The 22327-nt window shown below is 46.7% G+C and overlaps 1 protein-coding gene across 8 annotated transcripts in view; it reads right to left on the minus strand.

Moving 5' to 3' along the window:
- The window catches only part of PITPNM2 (phosphatidylinositol transfer protein membrane associated 2), a 133656-nt gene that overhangs the window by 108290 nt on the left and 3039 nt on the right, over window positions 1-22327 (minus strand). For all 8 annotated transcript variants that reach the window (XM_082773955.1, XM_082773961.1, XM_082773963.1 and 5 more), the window contains exon 2: window positions 9985-10084. The gene's annotated coding sequence lies outside the window, so the exon portion shown is untranslated. The remainder of the gene's footprint in view (window positions 1-9984; window positions 10085-22327) is intronic.

The following is a 22327-nucleotide window of genomic DNA, read 5'->3' on the forward strand; positions in this document are numbered from 1 at the left end:
AGAGTCAGTAAAAGCATACTTCAGGTCTTTAAGGAAGCAGATCCACATACCACCTCAACAATCTCTTATAAGAGACAAGCCCAAATGAAAGCACTGTCCATTTTCCAAGTATCTGGATCCCAGCCTTCCTCAGCTTGGCTTTTATCACTAGCAAACAGCCATGGTGATAACGGTGAGGCTGAGGACAGCTGCCTGGAGAGACAGCGGGGACTGCTGAAAGCAGTACGAACTCAAACACGTCTCACTATATCAAATTCAAAAGCAAGAGCAGATTTTCCACCCACAGTAGCCCAGGACCATAGTTTTCCTTCCTGCCTTCCACCCATCCTGTTTGGGGAACTCCTTCATCCCTGGCCTCAAAGGGCAGAAAGCAGCCATCAGCACAGACGTGAGCACCCTGCAGCCCTTTCAGCACACCTAGAGGGCTGGGCCAACCCCTCCAAGTTATCGCAGTCCGGCTCTGCAGGGCAGCAGTGCCCTACACACCATGGCCTTGCCAAGAGAAACCCTCCCTGCCCCGCTGCTCCTGGCTCCGCACAACGCAGGCGCTGGTACTGGGCCAAGACTGAGCATCCGTGTCCTCAAAACACAGGGGGAGAGGGAGAACTGCTCAGCGCTGCCTCGAACACGAGAGCCAACAATTACAGTGGATGACATCTTGCATGTAAAAAACCTTTGAGATGTTAATGTTTGTCAGCCCCATCACTGTGTCTCCCCCAGAGCCTCTCCCCTGAACTCCAGGAAAAAGCAGCAGGGTGCTCAAAGCAACGGGGAGCATGGGCCAGAAGGGTGACATGAAACAAACGGCTCAAGAAGCTTGTTCCACATGCAGAGGACGTTACCAGGAAGGACAGAAAGTAGTACTGAAAGAGTCCACCTGAACGAACAGCACCAAGTAATTGCCTAAGAGGCATCATGGTCAACACAGCTGCCAGGTCCACAAGCCACAGGGATGCCCTTGGCCGCTGCTGATGGGGCAGCAAAAGGGACAAGAGGGCTCAAAAATCCTCGAAGGGTTAGCAGCTGGGGAGCAGTCACCTCCCAGGGGCTGGGGAGCCCCTAAACCACCCCGACAGGAGCATCTCTGCCCACATCCCCTGCTCCCGCCTCACGCGGTAGCTCCTCACCAGCGGCTGATTAAAGCTTGCACTGACATCTGAGGACTCAGAGGCAAATCGAAAACCCTACACTTCTTAATCTGATTCATGCTTTTTTAATGACTGGAGTTGGTATCATGCGGAAAGCATCTTTTGCAAGACAGTACTTTGACCACTGCTGTTCATAAATATAAAAAGACTTGCTAATGCTTTGCTAAACTCCTCGCAGAAGTATTTATATCAGCACCCCTCTATTTTTTCCAGCAATAATCTAATTCATGTGCCTCTTATCTTAGCTATGAAACAGAATGTTAAATCCAAGATCACAGCTCATTTAGATAAATGGGATTGGGCACATCCAGCAAATCATTCCTGCTGTGACATTTCTACTATTGACAGAGTTAGTTCCAGACCCAGCGTGGGCAGGGAACTGGGAGGACTCGCACACTTCAGCACAGTCCCTGCCCCTCTTTGAGGTTAAACAGGAACAGCCAAATTTTCAAAAGGGCCTGTACCTGGGTCTGGGCACATGTTAATAAGCGTTCTGGCAGCCCTTCCCAGAAATAACCTTCAGCAGTTACCTAGAAACATAATCCATCAAAATAAACCTCATCAAAAAAAAAAAAAAAAAAAAAAAAAAAACTTTTTACTGGTAGATTGCATTCTAGCTATATACAGAAGAATTAGTACCCAAACTAAAGCCATTGATCAAGGAAATGAAGCAAATTAATTTCAAGATTATTTCCTTAGACAGTTCATATATAATCACAAACAGTGCTGGCTGAAAGCTTCCCTTCCATCATTCTTTGTTACTCGACCTCAGTCCTTAAGAGCAAACCCGAACCTCACAGACCTGTACAAGACCTCAAAGCACCCAGGGGAACCTCAGGACCTGGTAGGCGATGGCCTGAAGCGAGCCTATTGCTCTTGAGCTTAGCACCCAAATCATCGGGAGCAGATTAACCATTCTAGCCGAGTAAACTGAAAGTTCTCCTTCAGCACTGGGCCATTCCCCTTTTTTCTAGAGCTCCTTCCCCATGTTCCTTTCTAATCTGAATAAATACGGTATTTGCATCTCCCTCCTCTTATCCTCTTTTTTTTTCTTCAAAAAAAACAAAAAAAAAAAAAAAAAGCAAACACGACTGCTGGGATGATGCAGATACAGCACGAAGATTTTCTTCAGATCCTTGGAGCGCTCCTGATCTGCATATTGATTTTTAGTCATCATTCTTCACAAACAAGCTGGATACACAGGAGGGTTTGTCAATAGATCTGCTGGAGCAGCTTTCTGCCTGCTCACAGCCAGCGGGGCCGGGCACGGGGACTGAAGCAGACTCACTGTGCAGTACTAGAAGTGGTGCTTTTTGGATCACTTGAAGCTTTCGAGCAGACACGCAGACAGAAGTGGTCGCAGCCAGTCAGCCACACCCGTCACAGTGCTTTCCGTGCTAGGGTTATCTCACTGATAACCTGCAGGCACCCCAGGGACAGCCGAGCCACGTGCACATCCCCACGCGGATGTTTCACGGGACATAAACCCAAACTTGGCTGCAGCACGCGATTTCCCAGCATTGCTCCCGAGCACTGCGTGAGACATGCTCCGCTTGGTCTTCAGAGGAGAAACCAGCATTGATTTAGGGGAGCAGACGTGCTTCGTATATAGATGCAACACAACTGCTTGCTAATACCCATTAACAGCTGTACACCTTCCTAAGAACCTGATTTTGAGCCAAAGGAAACGCAACTCACTATTAGGACAAGGATCTCTAGACCCACACGCTGCAGAAATTAAGTTACTCCTAAATCAGGGAGCTGGTACTCCACTCAGCCCCATCACAGGTGGTCTGCTTCTAGGAATTTAACAGCTGTGGGCCAAAGAGACACACAATTTCAGGATTTCCATACGTTCTCTTACTCGGGTAAAATTCACACACTAACCCTTAAGCACTTGCTGGCTCTGGATCCACGTTCAGCCCCTGCTGCCCTCGGAGGGAGGTGTGGTGGCTCCACCTATCTAAAGTCCTAGGGCGGGTTCTGCTCAAGTCTACAAAGTTTTGCTTTTGGCTTCAGTAGCAGTGCAATAAGACTCTAAATAGGTCCACGGACAATAACGTAGAGCAACCTGAAACGAGTGCAAGAAACCAGTAGTAGGAAAGAGAAGCTCCAAGGAGCGTAGTTTCTGCAAATAAGGTTGTTTTCTTGCAATAAAAAGATGTTAAACTTCCCTCTTATCTGCATAACACCAAACAGCCTTTGCTTCCCAAAGGCTTTAAGGCAGCAGTTTTCAGTTACCTTTCCCCCACCTCGACCTCCCCTGGCATTCCTGCTCTTCCTCAGCAGCCTCCTGGCAGCCCCTGGGAGGTCTCACTGGAAACCATTAATTAAGTACGTGTTTGTCCTGGCTCTTTCACAGTTAGAAGGACGTTTAACAAGTTAACCCCACATTTCTTTTCTCTGTCTTACCAGCAGAGTTTTGGATGACTAATCAAAAGACTGAATATATTCTAAAGATCTAATTCCCCCTTCACTATTTATGCCAGGCAATGTCACTTTGACACTAGGCTGGCTTTCGACTGCAGCAAACTTTCCCACTTAACAGCCCCATAAAACCAACGTGCTCTTACCAGCAGACAGAAGTGCTTTTCGCTCCATCTCTCCCTCTCCCGAGTCAGCTCCAACTGTCACCAAAACCACAGTAAGCATTTTCCTCCTTGGGAACTGTGTGTTCTTGCAGTAATATTCAGTGGACCAGAAGAGTCTGGCATGAGAAAAATATCTGATTTCTTGGACTAACTGCCAGAGAACCTGTCTTGGCCAGATAGTTATTACCACCAAGAACTAAAAATTCAGCTGAGTAGGTTAAAGATGCCCTCGGCAACTAATACTGGCATTGAAAACAGTGATCAAGCATTCAGCCACTGCAGATAACAGCTTCGGGGCCAACGACTGCTCCTTAAAGAGTGCTTCTTCCTGCAGTTATTTGTAACCGTGAGCAAAACGTTCACTCTGTAAGTTAGTGCAAAGATGTGCAGAACTCCCAGCCGTGAATCGCTACCCCTACTTCAGTAAAAAGAAAAGCAGTCAATAGCTGTGCAAGAACCTTTCATTTTTATTTTTTTTAATCTGTTTTCAGATTCGAACCAGTATTTTGGCTTAAATCAGACTAAGCATTTAAAGATTGAATTTATTGTTTTTTTGTGCAGTTCGTACCACCTTAGACCTACCTTGAACCTTGATGTACTGACCCTGGGAGCATCCTGCACATCTTCCCCTGCAGGGCAGAGAGCTGCTGCGCTCAGATGGCGAACGGCTCGCCCACGTGGCCCTCAGCCGTGGCAGGGACCGCTACCTCTGGGCAGCACTGAGGAATAAGAACTGACTGACTTGTAGGAGACAAAACAGACACAAACCAGTTTCAAACCAGCTTCCTAAAAACCTGCTCAAGGCAAGTTTCCCCCAGATCATTTCAACCATGTTTTCGCTTCCCAAAAATTGTGCTTGTGTGTTGGAAAAGATGAAAACCATCTCTGAAAACTTCCCAACAAGTTACCTCTCCACCCTGTTCTGCCTCTCTAAGGAGCCTTCAATCACTTCATGAACCATCCCTTTCCACCATGCGTTAAGGCATCACAAAAGTGAGTCTTCAAGCACGTGTCCTGCTGTCTGTCCCCTTCAGGAAGGGTCCTACCCCACTTCACGGAAGGTTGCCATTGGGAATTTTATCAAAAATTACACAGCACCTGCTCTGTGCTATGCTCAGGACACCCTTCTCTACAGAGCTTTTCCATGAGGGGTTGTTCATCAGGTCTTTTTTTTTTTTTCTTCTTTTAAAAGAATCTGGGCCAAGTCATCCCTGCTGTAGCTTTAATGACGTCAATGAGCTACAGCAAGGGTGAAATTGGGCCATTATTTTTTATGTCCATATGTCACGTGCCCATTAAAGAAAAAAAAATGCGAAAGAAGATCAAGCAAGAAGAGTTATTGAATCAAAAGACTATCCTGTGCAAAGATTAACATCTAGATGTGGAAAGTTTCTCTTTTGTTCCTGCTGTGCATTTATAAATGTAATAGTTTATGGAAAAAGAAATACTTCTGTAGCGTTAAGGTAAATGCAAGCTCTGCAGTGACAAATTATATTCACATTTTATATCCTGTTTTGATAAAAGTAACAAAAAAAATCTTTACCAGGAAAAGGCCTCTTCAAAACTCAACAGAAGAAGTGACACAGTTGCCAGTAACTGTTCATTTCTCCCCAGTAAGCCAACATTAATCATACCCTGCATACCACCAGCCAGTAATAAAGGCCGCTGGACCTTGTTTTGAGCTCATTTCTTAGTAAAACCTAACCAGGATTATACAAATGTCAAAATCAAAACATATGAAACAGAAATCTACACCTAAGCGATGTTTTCTGTGAATGCTCAAAGCCCTGAACACCAACGTGGAAAGGAACACAGCTGGGGAGACCAAGCCCACCAGATGTAGGGCGCCGGGCGTGAAACGCAGCCGTAGCAGCCACCGCAGCCCATCTGCCTGCTGCCAATCGGGGCAGAATCTCAAACCACACAACGTGCCTGGAGCAGGCGTGCACGATGTATTTTCCACTGACCGTGCCCCAGACCATCGGGTCCTGCCCTGGGCTGTCAGCAACGACTCAGCCCGGCCAAACCACAAGATGCATCACAGCCAGCGAGACCCACGGGCAGAAATTCTCAGCCCCATATTTAAAAGCTCGCTTTACTCATACGCTCAAAGGTCACTTAACACATTAATGCTGTTCATTCATCAGCGGTAAAATTACTCACCACTATGCTTACAGAGTCCTATCAATATGCCTTTAAAGCTGGACAATTTTTTGGAAGCATCCAGGGACAGCACTAGATCACAGGAGCGTGGTGTCCAGAACCTCTCCTTCATAGGTGACTTTTCATTCAAAGCTTATTAAGAGATTCCTCTGAAATCCTTGAGTCTAATTCTCTAACCCTCAGCTTTAGTCAAAGACTGTCTTTTTCCCCAACTGCTCTCACTCATAATAACAAGTTGTTTATTTTCACAATAAACCAGAACAATTTGGGGTTTTGCTTTTTTTTGATCCCTACCCCCCCCACACCATTCCAGCACCAAAATCAAAATAACTTGAGATGGAGAACGTGTGACCTCCCAAGCCTTTATTTACAGTGTCACAAACCACAGGGGAAGGATCTGTCCGAGTTTTCCAGCTGGAATGGGAACAGCAGGGAGAAACGTGCTCTCGTTTTTGCGGCCGTGATATTTAACACATCACAGGGAAGGAGGATGGGGAAGGGGAGGAGAATTAGAAGCACGTAACGATGCCATAGAAATACTGGATGAAGAGGTCTCAGGCATGTAGGTTCATGCGATTACATCCTATCACCCCAGAAATAAACAGCTTTATGCATGCAAATGTAATTACAAAGCCATTCTGACACACGTTTATTGGTGCTGCTTCTTGACTTCCACATTACATGAGATCAGAAGATACAGAAGCCTTCTGGACTTTGCCAGCCATGAATTTTTATTAGACCTCTAATGATCTTGCTTCATGCTGCCACCCCCCAAAACTGCTACAACAAAGCCTTCATCAAAAACAAGAAGCCTAGAAGCAGTGGAATCTGCCTCAGCTATTTAAACAGCGCAGACAAACACAAGCGAATGAGGTTTAGGTCTATAGAAAGTTACTTGCAGCAGGAAACCGTCAGTTTGTGGTTAGAGCCACACCAGTGTTACAGCTCTTTCCTCCCAGTTAAATACGTATGTCCAAACAGTTCCTCATGTCTAGGGCTTCTATTATAAAAAGGAAGAAAAGGACTGAGGAAAAAAAGAAGAAAAGCCACCCTAGATCCACCAGAAATTTCACATCAGACCATTCAGGAGACTACCTTTTTTTAACAGGGATATTTCTGTGCCTTTCCAAATATTTATGATCTGGACGGTCAGGTCTAACTCAGCTCACCTGTAACCACCTCCTACCCATACAAGGCCCCCAGTTCCCCTCCCTGACCTGCTAACAGCCTGGCCCCATAACGCGTGTCACCCGAACCCGTAACCTTTACACACTGAGGTACGGGAACACCGCGGTTGTAGTGCTGTTATGCTGCCAAACAGGGTTCCCCTCCTTGCTGGCACGGCAGCAGCCCTCACCCAGCTTTCTGAAGCGTTATCACCTCAATCTAACTCACTGTACAGTGTTTTGCAGTATGCGAAGGATCCAGCTTGACGACAGATTGCACACAATTCAGGCAGTTTCCTTAAAGTCAGCCCTCACAAGGGGTACTATCGGCATGTCACAGGTCATGCAGCAAGGCCCCCGGCAAGTACAGGGCACAGAAAAAGTACAATTCAGTCCCAATCTGTCTCCATGTAGAAGGGTGCAGGGCTCTGGGAGCGTAAAGCCACATTCTGCCTCTTCTGACAGAGAGGCACTAACTCTTCCCATCCAGCTTCTGCTCTCACAGAAAGGGAAGAGGCAGAGGCAGTGCAGTGTCCCTGGACAGCTGGAGGCAGGATGCTGAGGGACAGAGCAGGCACCTCCACGGCTGCATCAGCACCCTCCACGTCCCCTTACCATGCTGCTTCCACAAGCCAGCTTCTCACTGTGGTCCCACAGCCACAATAGGAGAATTGCAGGCGTTCAGATCCTGCTCTGCCTTTCTGCTTCTGCTAGGGATTCAGGTTGCTTTCCTAGATTTTTAAATAATTCCATACAAAATACTCCCAGGGGTGACTTCCAGAGGACTGTCCTCCCATTATTTTTGCTCTGTCCTGCTTCAAAGCCTCCAGGCTGCACAGGGATGCTGGTAGAATGCTACAGCATTTTCCTGTGCTGTGGACATTGTTATTCAGCCCTTTGTTTTCATGAATGCTGCATTCCCTGATGATGTTTAAAACCCATTTTTCTTCTTATGTTCCTCACCTGCCAATCCAGGGACATTACTTGCTCTCCAGCGATGCAAGAGGCATGAATTTGTTTCACTGGGAACACACCGAAGGCACTTTTCCCCTTACCCGCCCAGGCTCTCAACAACCACTCGGGCACCTCTTGGAGAGGAAGATCAGCCCTGCAGAGTGCTGAGTCCTTCAGGCAAGTGAAAAGAGCCGTGCCACAGTCCCAAAGCCATGAGAACCTTAAACATCGCTAAGGATTGCAGTTCTTTGCTGTTACTGCTAATTCAGAGAAATGTTCTCCTCTACAACACCCTACAGGGGAGCAAGGGGACATCGAGTGATCTATGGCAAGGGAGGCATAGTTTTTGAGACAGAGATGTCCTCCCTCAGCATGGGAGCACAAACTCACATGGCAATTAATGCCACTACATCAACTCCTCTGGTAAAGCTGCTGACAGCGGCGTCTGTTCCCGGAGAGACCTGTCCACAGCTCCACCACAGGGCTGCAGTGGGCAGAAGAAAAGCCGCTGAGCTCTCTCAAGAAAATTAGGTATCCCACCGAGGGACAAGCTGCAGCATCATGAGCAGCCTACTCGAGCCAGCCCTGGGCTCTGCTGATGCTAAGAGAGGCTTCAGGGAGGGAATCAACACAGGGAAGGGCAATGAATTCACCGGGAGCCAATTTGCTGACAGGAGATAATTAAAGTATTCAAGTGACCCTTAATTTTCAAGGATTTCAGGTATTGCACATTAATACGAAGCTGGTGTCACTGTGATTTCAGTATAACTGCTGCAACTTGGAAATGTGTTTTCAATTTCTCTGGATTTCCTCGGTCTGATGTGTGAGCAGTCTCAGATCCAAACTCATTTACCCCTTCTCTGTTCTTCCCAGCAATCCATGACTCTTAAACCAAAAGTTGGGAATTTCGAGTTTTAGCATCCTGCAGCAAAACTGCAAAATTGCTACATCACTGTGTCACTGCAAAGAGAAACCTTTGGTGGAGTTAACAGTTAAAAACACTTCTTGACAGAGGGGAAAAAAATAAGCGGCAATGAACTCACTGGAGGAAAGTAAGGAGATGCAAAACTACCCATTCTGGTAGTTTAAAGGCTGACACCCCATCTACTGAAAAAAATTGCTGTTCAGCCACTAATTTTCTGTTCAGATTTAAGAGCACGATACACGCTTCTAGAACTCACATAAAGGAGGCTTTGCAGGAGCTGGAGACACACAAAGTGAACCCATAAGCAATACTCCAGAGGTTAGAGCACAAGGAAGTAGCAGGTACATACATTCATAAAAAGCAAAAGAGTCTCTTAAGATTTACATCCCCATCTACACTCTACTACAGAAGTTTGGCATGGCAATCCTCTTGAAATGTAAAGCAAGTTAGAAGTTCAGAGGATGGGAGGAAAAAAAAAAAATGAGGGAGGTAGAAATGAACAACGTTATGGCAGCACCATGGGCTGCATGCTGTTTATTTCAGTACAAATAAAATGTAATAAGGTTAAGATTTTTATTTTTTTTTTTTAGGGGGAGACGCACAGAATATTTAAATACACACACAAAGTTTATGTTAATTGCACATCCTGCACAGCCATTTTCCCTTTTGATTTATTTGTTTGAAGGATTTAAAATAAACAAGAAGACTGACTGACCAGAAAAAGGGGGGGAGCATGAGTTTTCCTCAAAAAGAGGTTTATCACCAACACATGTCTACGTAATTTAAGCCAACCACGTCCTGTGGCTGCCAAGCCCTTCTCAAAGGCAACTTGTACAGCCTTTCTTCCAGACTCCATTTTATCATGTTTCCCCTTGGCGGATATTCAAGTGGAACCCAAGCTAAGGTTAATCCCCTCTCTCACCAGCAAGCGAGTATCCACCGGCCTCATTACCATTCTCCCTAGTAACATGTAAATGTTTTCTTTTTCTAGTATAGGAGAGAAAGAACAGCCATCCAGCTGAACTGCCAGAACCTACCTTCTGCAAAAAATCTCTCTAGATGCTTCTGAATGCAGGAGGGAGCGGAGACAGCACTGCTGGAAAAGGATGTCACTGTTGGTCCACATGTGTCAACATCCTAAAGAAAGATAAAGCACAGTTGCTTAACTGCCTTGCCCATGGGAAATCAACAGCAAGACTAAAGCTGCATTATTTTCACAGTTATACCATGCTAATGGCTCCTATGCAAACAACATACAGCTACAACGTTTTATAATTGCACATCAGAGTTGCTCTGCAGACATCCCTCCGGTATGTCAGAAATTCAATACGTGATGGTAGGCGGCAATGAGCACCTCAGGGATTTAAAGTGCGTTCCAAGCTATGAGTCATCGCCATCTCTAACTCATGGAAATTTAAAAAAAAGAAGAAAAGAGGGAAGAAAAACACACACACACCGCACTGACCACTCGTTCGCTCGCTCTGCACAGTATCACAGCTTCCCCCCAAAGCGTTTCCCTTTTAGGTAGAGCGTTGAATGATTTTCACGACGGGGAAACCATCACAAACCTCACTCCAGATGAAAATAAAAAAAAATAATCATTAAAATCAAAAAGAATAAAAAAAATCAACGTAGCAGCATTCTTCCAGACAGCTCCCTGGGGAGCGGGCAGGATCCCACGTCCCAGCAGCGGAACCAGAGCCACCTCTGCAGCCACCCCCAGTCCTTTCACCGCGGTGGGGCCAGGCCCGCAGGACAGCAAGGGCAGGGTATGAAGCAGCAGCACCCACGCAGCTCAGAGCTGAGAGACACCAGGCCAAGGCGGCCCTTTACACCTCATCTCACCACCACCGGCTTCCCTCCAGGGCTGTTTTTGTCGGGGGAGCCGGGGGGAACTCTTGTGGTTTGCCTCGCCACGCCGGGCAGCACGCTGCGCTCCTGCAGGACTCCTCCTGCAGAGTCCCTTCGTTACCAGCAGCCTGGAAGAACTATTTTTAATGCTGCTTTTACAGCATCTGGCGAGCACTTCGGGTCACACACACGCACACGTGCTCCCCCCTCTTAAATCCTCCCAAGGACGTTCAAGTTCCTTTAGGTCTTTTTAATTTCTCGGCCTTTATTTCTGCCTTCGATCTTGTCCTCGGTTGCTCTGCCCCTGCTGTCACCCAGGTGGGGGCCAGGACAGGGACAACCAGAGCACCTGCAGCCTCCCCCTGATGCCAGGCAGCCACAATATTCCTGTCCCTTTTGAGGATGGGTGCAGCCATCCCCCCTGACAGCAGGAGCTGTGGTTTGCACTACAACATGCAAATCCGGGTCTGCACACACACAAAAAGAACTGGACTCAAAATGCCAACGAGAACGAGGCCTCTGCCCTTCCCCTGCACACTCCATGGGGAGAAAAGTTGCATTAGCACGGACCAGCCAAGCACCTCTCAGAGCATCCCCTCTCCTGGGACCCAGATCCAAGCCCTAAGACCAGCACCCACAGCCAACAGGTTACAAAAAATATAACTAAAATATAACTAAAAACTATATAACTAACTATATATATATATATATATATAATAACTATATAAAAATATAACTAACTATATAAAATATAACTAAAAGCACACACCGCTTACTGCACCAAAGGACCTGGAACATTTGGAAAACACGGGGACCTTTAGCCATGACACCCCGCTCCAGCCAACAGATTTAGGTCTCATCAAGACTTAAAAAAAATAACATAAGTGGGATTGCTTGCTATGCTTGTACCTTCTTGCACAGCAACCCCAAAAAATAAAAGTGCTCGCACGGGTCAGATTCCTCCTGGAGGAAGAGCAAGCATGAGTAACATTTCGGGACCATTAATCTCAGAGATCTCACCAAGAGCAAGCAGCCAGACAGCTTAAAAATATATTTAGTCCACAAATGCTTATTAACGTCATTTGCTGATTCACAGCTGAGCCAGTCGCACGGGGCCCAAACACCACTTCTGCTTTCCCAGCCCGGGTAAAAAATAAAAATAAAATAAAATAAAAAATAAAAATAAAAAAAATAATTAAAAAAAAACCATTGAAATAGCTGGACATCAAGTGGCTGAGCCTACCTCCAAACCTTCTGCAATGCAACTAAGAGCTCGTGCACACAGCACAGAGGCAATACTCACACCACACGATGATATTCAAGGACTTTCTTAGCTTTGTCGGGCGCTCTGGAAGGTGGAAACACCAAGTATTGCCCGCCAAGCTAGCCAGGATACCTACAATTCAATGTTGGCCGTTGCATGGTGCGGCATCACGCTCACTAGATGGCTGCAACGTTGGGTTACTGAGATGAATTCGTCTTCTGTCCCTCCACCGACTACAGTTCTTCCTCAACACTAACGTGGTCCACAGCAGATCACATTTAAAACTGACTCTGCAGGCTTACAAGACGACCAGCGAATAGTTACTATTCTTAAAATTACACCTTGAAATCAACTGAAGAACTACTTGATGAAAGTTTTGGTAGATATAAACCTCTGTCAAGCAGGTTTCAGGTCTCTGCTCTTTGGGGCGGACATAAACCCGCTGAATTCTCGTGGAATTCCTAACTCAAAAAAAAAAAAAAAAAACAATTCAAAATGGAAGTTTAAAAGGGCTTAATCCCCTGCTAGTATACGTGATGCCATGATTTAAAGCCCAAAGGATTTTTTTTCCCTAAATCACTTAATCAAATCTGTACGATGGAGATATATTTAAATATAAAATTTTAATCTCCCTTTGCATTTGAACTTGTGCTTTCCTGGAAAATAATTTAGTCAAATTATTCCTTTTAACCACTCTAACACACCGATCTGTAAACAAACAGGAACCCTCACACTCCCTTCCCTTTCTTTTTTAAGAGGATTAATTACATTCACATGGTTTTATAGACCAATATACATCTAGCCAGATCGTGTCTTGCTATTTTTAATGTTTCACAATAATTCATTCCTCAGCTGCATCAGGATTTACTAGTGTCCATTCCACATTTGCCTTCACCAGGTAGAGAAGTTTATAAAGACGCTGGATACGCCAGATATCCTCCCAAAGGGCACATCCACCGCACCGCACGGTTAAATAGATATTTTTCTTACACAGAGTCCGCCCAGAGCCTCATTTCACCAGCTCTGCAAAAAAAAAGTGCAGTTCTCGGAACGAGCAGGGGCGTGTAAGAACAGGTTTCGGTGTGCATTTGACCCATCACGGGGACAACCCTGAAGGTCTCACCACGCAGCTACACAAAACTGCACGGGCGGCCACAAAACCTCCTCAGTTTTCAAGCAAAGCAATCCTCCTACCTGCTTCGTTCTTTTTTGGTTCGGGGCTGGGTTTCTTCCCTTTTTTTTGTAGGTTGGGGAAGGATGACCAACTTTCTTATTTTCAGCGACAGCGAGTCTGAAATGATTATTCCAAACAGAAAGAGCTCTCCCTGCACTTGCTAACTGTACCGAAATCAAAAGTGATTAAAAGCAAAAGCATTTCTGAGCAACAGAAACCGAAACTACACCCTTTGGAAAAATGTAAACACCAGCATTTTCTCTACAGTAAACTCTGAAAGCAGCAGATAATGAATGGAGCCTAGGACATTATGACACACATACACAACTTCTTTTTCTGGAATAATCACAGAATTCACCTTGATTGCATGCCCAAGTCAGCACTTTTTATACCCACTGCAGCTTGCAGAGGCCTCACTTACTTTTATTTTTAGGTGTGAGAACAGCTTACCAACTCAAAATTTAAACTTAAATGTTATGCTTAAATTAAAATTAAATTAAATATTACAGCCCTTTTAGATTAACAGTAATTAACCCCGCCTGAATTTCAGATACACGTTGTGGTACGTGGTTATCAAATCCAAGTTAAAACTGGTTCTGTTCCATAACTGCCCTACTGAAACCCAGGGGACCTCATGTCCCTGTTAAACAAGGGGCACAATTGTCCAAAGCAGCCAAACAAAACCATTTAGAAGCACAAGTTAATGCAAGAGTTCCCAAAAGGCTAGAAGAGTATTGTTATTCCGGGTCATTAGCAAAAGATGATCGTTACAGGTTTCCTCCCAGGAAGCTTCTCTCCAAGAAGTCCTGGGGAGCTGGGGTGGCTCAGACCTGAACCCACAGCGGTCACATCTGGCCTTGGAGCAGCCCCACGCACATCAGATGAGGGAAATGAAAGATGCAGCAGTCGGCCGACAGATTCATATGAAAACACCCTGTGCGAGGAGGATGAGGAGCCACCCAGCAGGTGGCAAGCAGCTCATTTTTAGCACAGATGTCAAAAACTCTGCATTACACCAGTAGAACTGGCACCTGCCTTTCCAACAAGGACAATTAATTGTGAGATGCTTTCTCCTGGCTTCTGAAGGCTTGTCTGCTTAACCAAAGCGTTGCACTCCAGTTATCAGTCCTGCTCCTAAGAGGCACAGTCACTGACACCACTGAAACACTTCATACTGGTGGACAAACACACTTGGTGACAACCCCAGAGCAGCCCAAGCATCTGCCCAAGAGCAGAGACCTGCATAATGCAGCCACATCCACGTGTGCAGCAGTTCTTGCCCTGGGAAACACCCAGGCTCAAAACTGCTCCTAGCAAACCCTGCAGTTGCTTGAGCTCAGCCCACTGCCTCTGTATATCTGCATTTCTGAATACTTAGCCCTAAAAAGTGTCAGCTGTGCTCAAACCCTGCCTGCTCCCAGCTCGCAAGCACCAGTTTCAGACCATGGGAGAGTCAGAGGAGTCCTTCATCCTCAGTGAAGGCGTTTTCCATTCTCACCCACCAGTTAGTCACCCTAAAACAATAAGGGGATATAAATGAGCAACTAAAAAGCAACAAAGCAGGGAGAAATAATATCAGAATTCTGAATAACTCTGTAATCACATGAAAAGGCTCCAGGATGTGCCAGGAAACAGAGGAAATTAATGAACAAGCAAGACAAACACAGCAGTTAACTAGAAAATATGAGCAGCTCCGAAAGGCACCCAGATAACTCTTCCCACCTGATGCCTGCAGCACCTGCCCCCTCCAAAGCACCCCAAGGAGCACTGGGTCCTGGCCTCGCTGCCAGCAGCCAGCCCCAAGGGGAGGGAGGGAAAGCAAAAAGGTTTCCAGAAATGCCCTGGCCTCTGGATGTCCCTATAGCTGTAAAAAGCTTTTCAGCTGCAAAACCCCCACCCTCCTCCAAGAAAATGCATCAAATATATGTATGCAGCTCCACTCTCCATCACCCAGTAAGGTGGGAAGGTTCAGGTGTATCACCACACACCAAAACCTGCTCCCCAAATCCCCTGGGACACCTCTCAGCTCCCCAGACGGGTGCTGAGCTTCTGCCTCCACGGCAGGATCCCAGGAACCACAGACACCAGCATCTGCAGCACGCGGGCATGGCATTGCTCTGAGGTGGGTCCTCACGCATTCAGACCTTAAAATCTGCTTCTACGAGCATTTATTTACAGCCCAGCTCCCGACTCCCCTCTGAGAGGGGTATAACCCAGGTGATTTTTTCCATGAGTGAAAACCCAGAAGTGGAGGGAATAAAAAAAGCCTCGTGGTGGGCTCAGCACCTGCGGCTGCTGAACACACCTGATGTGTTATGCATGAGATCGCTACCACCCCGTAAAGATTTCTAAGTGAATCAGCCAGACAGGGTCTCTACAGCCTGCTTTAGGAGAACCTTTCTTCCCCCCACAACTATTTCAATCCAACCCCATGCTTTATGTTACCTTCCAGTCATTTCTACTGCCTGGATTTCAAGCAGAGACCTCTGCATCAGCTTCCACCTTGCCCCTTCCCATATAAACGTGGCAATTAACAAAGAAATTAGTCAACTATGCAGCATTTCACCTTAAATAAAACGGCTCAAGCAATAATACACCATTTAATCCATACTTGACAGGCAGGGAAGAAACATTGTGTCTCAGTAACAGGCTTAGAGAGGGTTCAAAATCCATTTCATAGACCTTGGTGGAAGCCTGTCCTTGTCAACGAAAGCCCCAGTCCATAATAATTCTCAGTATTGTGCTTTTATCCTCCTCTTTATCAGAGCTCATCTGCTGATCAATGAGGAGTCCCATGGAATAGCACTTTGAATTTCAATGTCAACACAGCAGTACTGTGGTAATGATTGAAAATATTTACATATTGCCTCATTGATCGTGGGGTGTTCTTTTCCAACCATCTGGCTACTGGGCACTCTTTTTTTTTTTTTTCAGGGCTTTAAGCAGTTATAAAGCAGGTTATCTGAATATCTTCAGAGCTGATGTCCAGCGTTGCACCTGAACCAGGCTCTCCTGTCATTTTTAACCCGAAATATTAGCGGTGGCATTGATCCATTTCATCACATCTTAAGGGAGGAAAGAATTCTCCTAAGAACAAAACCAAAAAGCCCGCAGACACCTGCTCCGAGCCTATGGGAGCGAGATGTCAATTCAGCTCCAAGGTCTCATTTTTAATGTGACTCAAGGGTGTCGCCACTTTGACAACAGATGAGTCAAATGGAAATATGTCACTCATTCTGCACTCTTTGCCAGCCTCGAGATAAAGCAGCCCTGGAAGGTTTGTTTTTTCCACCTCCAGATGGAAAACCTTCTGATAGCTGCAGTGCCGAGCCCCTGGGCTCTGGAGCACGTGGCTGTGCTTACACCACCTTTAGGAACTGCTCGAGTTGTCCAAGCCAGGAGGCTCAGGCCAGCTGCTGCCACGCAGGCTGCAAGGACGAAGCCTCGACGAGCACCCAGGAGCCTTCCTCACCTTCCTGGGCTGGGGTCTGCGCACCCAGACCCACCAAATGATCCCCAGCTGCAGCAGGCTGCCCATTGCCCCACGTCCAGACACACAGACCTGGGCTACACGCAAGAAACTGCAACAAGAAACAGGAATTTAACCTCAGGAAAACCCAGACAAAAGCAAAAAGGAGGAAACATGGGAACAGAGGTGCTCCGAGCAATGTGGCCACATGCTGCATCAAGCCCCGGCCACAACGCTGCTTGTGCTGTGCTGGCTTCTGCCTCGCTGGTCCCACCTTTCCAAATATATTTAAAAAAAAAAAAAAAAAGCTTTGAGAAGCTCATCTGCATACAATCTCCTGGAAAGTTTAGCAGGGAGCTAAATGAAACGCACGGGAACGACTGACATCTACACATTTGCTGCAGGAGGCCTCTGCAGAGGGCTGGAGAGGAATATTAAGAAGACGGTTCTCAAACAGTTGTTGAGCTGATTTCAAGGCTTTTTTTTGATGGCTCCAAGCCTGTTTATAATCAGGAGGAGACTCTCTGAGCTGCTGGTGCCATACACTTGATTTAGGAAAAACAGAGATCTAAAAGTCAAATTATACTCTGCCTTAAACCAGGAATAGGAATAGTCTCTCAGTACCGTTCAGCTGATGATTTTGATAATGATGTTTAAGATAAAACATTCTTCTCTCTTCTTCAGTTCTACTTTACCAACAAGGAATAAAACACAAATTCTGCCAGCAAAACGAAGTACAGGCAACGTAAGAGAGAGCAGGGAAAAAATTGCTCCAACTTTCCTACCTCTGGTAACGCCGGTGCTCAGTCAGGCAACAAAACCTCTCCTCCAGGGCAAGGTCTTTTTCCTGGCGGGGCAGTCGTGTGAAGGACTGGGCAGGAGAAGGCTTTCTCCTACACAGCTCAGGGGATTGTACATCTGTGATGCAGCAGATCTGGCACTTGACCTAACGAGGGCCACTGAAAGCCAGGCACAGAAGGAAAAGCACCCATGAAACGTGGGGAGCAGTTTGCCGTATGGCTTTGCATAAATATTGCTGTGAGCAGCCAGTTAATGAGACACTAACTGATGAACTTTGCTACCCAGGGTCTTCCCCCTGCCATCCTCGCCCCGACACAGCGATGCTGCATTTCCAGTACTAGGATTTCCAAGCAGAGCCTCAAATACCAAAGTGCACACCCTCAGCAAGGCAAGTCACAGAATCGTTTAGGTTGGAAGAGACCTCCAAGATCACCTAGACCAACCATCTCGGCTCTTCTGACCAAAGTGAAGCCTTCAAACTGGGAAGCCAACATGCAGAAGCTGTCCTAAAAGGCTATACTTCAAGTAGGTTGACCCTATTTACTTCCTTCCAACAGCAATAGTGTGCCAGATAAAGGTGCCCTACTGAAATGCCTATTTATAGGAATTAAATGTAAACAAAATGCAGCATTAAAAGTGGTTTTGTAGTCCCAAAACAGAGGACACATTGTGTCCACGCTGAATGCGTTTTTAAGGATATTCACTGAAGGACGTTTACCATCTGTTGAAGTTAAAACCTGAAACAGTTTTACAATCCAGATACAGGTTAGACAAACAACGGGTCCCAAGAGCCTGGATAAACGATGCTTAAAAACAATGGAGAGAGGGAAAACAAACGAGCTGTTTGCTCTTCTCATTTTCCATCACTCTGCTTTGGTGGAGTTGCACAACGGGCCTCAAAGCACCGTGCCAGCCCTACCCAAAAAATACGAGCCCACCTGGAAACGGGGTCCACTTGGCTCACACCACTGGGTGCTGGACCGCACCTGGAGGCAGAGCCGCTGGGATTTTTACTGCCCCTTCTCCCAAATCGTGCCCTGCAGCATCTCCCATGCCTGCTGCTGGTTATCCTTGCTCAGGACAGAAGCCACCTTCCATCTTTGCTTGTAAAAAGCCCGGGAAGTCAAGCACGGGGAGCGCTATAAAGAAGATAAGGTTGACAGAGAAAAAGCTAGCGCGAGGCCTTCCTCCCCCTTCTGTTCCTTCCCACCAAATATCTCCCAGTTATTTACATCCTCACGTCCCAAACTCCCCCTCCAGTTTCACAGTTTGCAGTTAACCGCGTGCTGCTGGAGGTAACACATGGTTAGCTTTCGGCATGTTTAGGCTAGAACACCCTCCGAACGTAACGCCAGGTCGCCAAGCCCACAGAGGGAAGTATTTCCAGCTGCAGAGGCTGAGGAGAAGCGAGGGACACAACCACGAGGCTGCATCTCCCCAGCACCCGAAGCGAACCAACCTACTCAGCGCAGTAGGTTGACTAACAGCTTGGGAACGCCTACAATTGGTTCTCAACCTCGGATTCAGAAAAAAAAAAAAAAAAAAAAAAAAAGTAAATATTTAGATTTCGATTTCATCGGATATGATAAATATAAAATGCCTATTTCCTTCTTAAAAAAAAAAAAAGAAAGAAAAGTAGCGCTAACATAGGTAAACCACCCACACAAAGTGATTCTGTGGTGTTTCTACCTTGAGGAGGTTACCTCTGTTACAGTACCGATCTAAAACCAAATTACAGTCCCAAGTGAAGTTATACCCCCTGCACTGGGCATACGTAAAGCATACTTACAGCCATGCCCACGTACAAACACACAAGCAAAACCCTTGGTTGCTCTCTGCAGGCAGCTGGTGCCTGACAGTCACTACCTGCACGGAGAAGCCAGGGCCCTTCGGGGTTCCCAGTGCCGCCACCGCTCTGACTCCGGCCCAAATCAGCTGCAGGAGCCCCAGGGGCAATCACCGAGCCCTGCCGCAGATCTGTTGTGGCCAACCTGGATCAGACACACAGGAGAAACCGAACTACAGCTTACCACAGCTGTGCTGTAAGAGCCTGAATCCTTCCACAGCCTTTTAAAGCACCTAATGGAATTACAGCCCCACCACGCAGCCAGGTTAACAGTCGTGCGAACAGCAAACTCCGCTGGAGCTGCAGATAACAGGGCCTCACCCCAAACCACCAAGATATGCCCGGGCACTTGACGTGCCGATGTGATTACAGGTTCCCGCCTTCCAAATTAGTTATTGCCCTGTTAACAAGGAACGCCTCCAGGTCATTGCTCCACGGGTTAAGGCAGCTAATACGCCTGAATTGGTGTCCCGGGCTCAGTGCTCCTTACGTAAGCAGAGATCCAAACAAATCACGGCTCGCGTCCCGGGCCGTCACAGGAGCCGCTGCCACGAGGATGGACCAGGAAACTCACAGCTGATCGCTCACTGCTCCTTTTCCTGAGAGCCCACAGGAGCAATAACGCTGCCTTCCTGGCTGACACCATGCTCTCTCTCACTGCTGGCTTGCCCATGCCCTAGCCAGGCTGTGCCAAGTGGCAAAGAAGCCCGAGGAGAAAGCCCCCCACAAACCCAAGCCATGTGAAGGCACAGACAGGACGAGGCAAATCCCTTTCCCTCGTGGTGCTGAGGCAGGCTCTGTATCCTCAGCTCATCCGCTTTGCTGCAGAGGGGAGCTGTAAGGTCCTGCTCACTGCACTCAGCTGGCCAACACAACTGAGACAGGACAAAATCCCACACAAAGCCCTCCTTACCCAAAGCATTCAGCACTCAGATTTATTTTTTTTTTTGTGACAAACTCTGAGGTCCACAAGGATGCGGGTTTCAGGATGCTGTAAGCCCTTCAGATCTATCTGAGCAAGATCTCCTGGAGGCTGCTTAAAAATGCTTAAAAAACCTGGCGAAAAATCTCCCATGCAGTCCACAGGCGCTGACTGGGCTGGGGGAAGCTTTAGAGCAGCCACAAAGGGTTACACTGGCTGCTCGGCCGCCCACGCTGCTGCCCTGACAGCTCTGCTCTGCCCAGCCTCTGCATCAGCCGAGGCGTTCGCCTTCCTCCCAGCCTCTGCGGCACGGCTGCAGGCAGCGTGCTGCCCCACGGCAGCCCTGACCCCATCCCCAGAGTGCTCACGTTCAGCCCCAGTGTGCCCAGTTGGGCTGTAGCCTTCAGCAGCCTCGCCACCATCCCCAGAAGCCCACACGTGGAGACGCTGCTGGACCGCTTGGGAAGAGACGCCGCGGTGCAGCTCCTGAATTCTTCACTGCAGAGCCAGCACCGAGGTGCTGGGGGCTCCGGGGGATGCTGACTGCATCTCCTTCTGCTCTTCTTTCAATTTAAAATTAAAAATAAGCACTTTCCTCTTATTATTTGTTAATTTAAGAACATCTGTTCACAGTTACACCCGTAAAACCCCTCACGTGCAGAAAACACGCGACCACGCGCGCCTTCAGGAGCCCTGTACCGACTTGGCTCTGCGCTGACCGAAACTCCCCGACGTGACAGGATCTGAGTTAGCTCAGTGCTAAATTGCTTTGCTGTTCCTACGTTAACAAATGATATTTACACGTTCCTATTTTGTCCACTTAAAGTTTCGCAGAACTCCTGGCACAGACGCTACCAAGAGAGAAGCCACATTCCCTTTCAGGTCGTGGCTGAGCTCACGCTCAGACTCCGCAGCCCCAGCACGATGTTGTGGTGTGTGGATTTCCTCCAACATCCAGGAAACAAAGTTAAAAATAAATAAAGTGTTTTATTTATTCCCTTCCTCGCCCCTCACCCTCCAATTACTCCATTTCCATCCGCTCTGGATTCTACAGAATAGTGTTGAATATAAGATGCTCTCGGGCTCAAAATTAAATTTAGACATATCTCACTAATTTGGGGATACACAGAAATACTAATTGCATCGTATCTATATCAGCCAGCTTTAAAATTAAATTAGAAGATATCTTCACCATTTAGAGAAATTGACTGTTAAGAAAACTGTGGTTTTCTTATATTGCTTTTTGTTTCTAAGAAAATTAAAATCTAAGAAATAAAGAAATCGATGTTCATTCCTCCTCCCTTCTCAAAGCGAGGCATGTTTTTCATAGAAGTAGCCTGAAGAAAAACTCTGCCAAAAATTGTTTCTCAATGGATTGTGCCGGTCCTAGAACTGGTCGCTATCATGAATAAGCAAGAATGGCACGAGTCAAGCGACATCCAGGAGTCAGCAGCAGCTTTCGTTTGCCATTTTCTGCAGCTTTGCAGTCAGGCTGCCAAGAACAAAACCAAATGGCAGGATTTTTATTTGGGTGTAAGGGGGAGATTAATGCTGGCTTGGACCGATGGAAGGCACCTTCTTTATATTACCTTCCTCAAGGGATGTGATGCTCTGTGGCCAACTTGCAGAAGCAGTAACAAATTTGAATTAAAAAAAATAAAAGTAAAAATAAAAATAAAGAGAGACTATTTACCTAAATTCAAAACCCCTCAGCACCACTGTCAGTTATAAGTTTTGAGAATTTTTCTTTTTCTTTTTTTTTTTTTTTAAATAAAAAAAAAAATCAGGACAAGGTCTTTCCAAACTGGTTGCTGTCAACTAAAATGAGAAGTTAGATAAAACTCCCACGTGCCAGATGGTAAATCACAATAAACGCTTGGGCTGTTAGATGCACAACAAGCAGCAAGTGCATCGAAATGCACCATCAGAAGCGAGCCCGAAATAGAAAGGATATTTTAATAAAAAGTTCTAATCTGGGGGAAAGTTCCTGGTTGAGCTCACCAGAAGCAAAAGTCCTGCACCGAGGGCTTCTTGCTTTCCTCACCACCTCATG

The sequence above is a fragment of the Aythya marila genome (assembly GCF_965140915.1).
Source record: "Aythya marila genome assembly, chromosome: 17".
Taxonomy (NCBI): Eukaryota; Metazoa; Chordata; class Aves; order Anseriformes; family Anatidae; genus Aythya; species Aythya marila.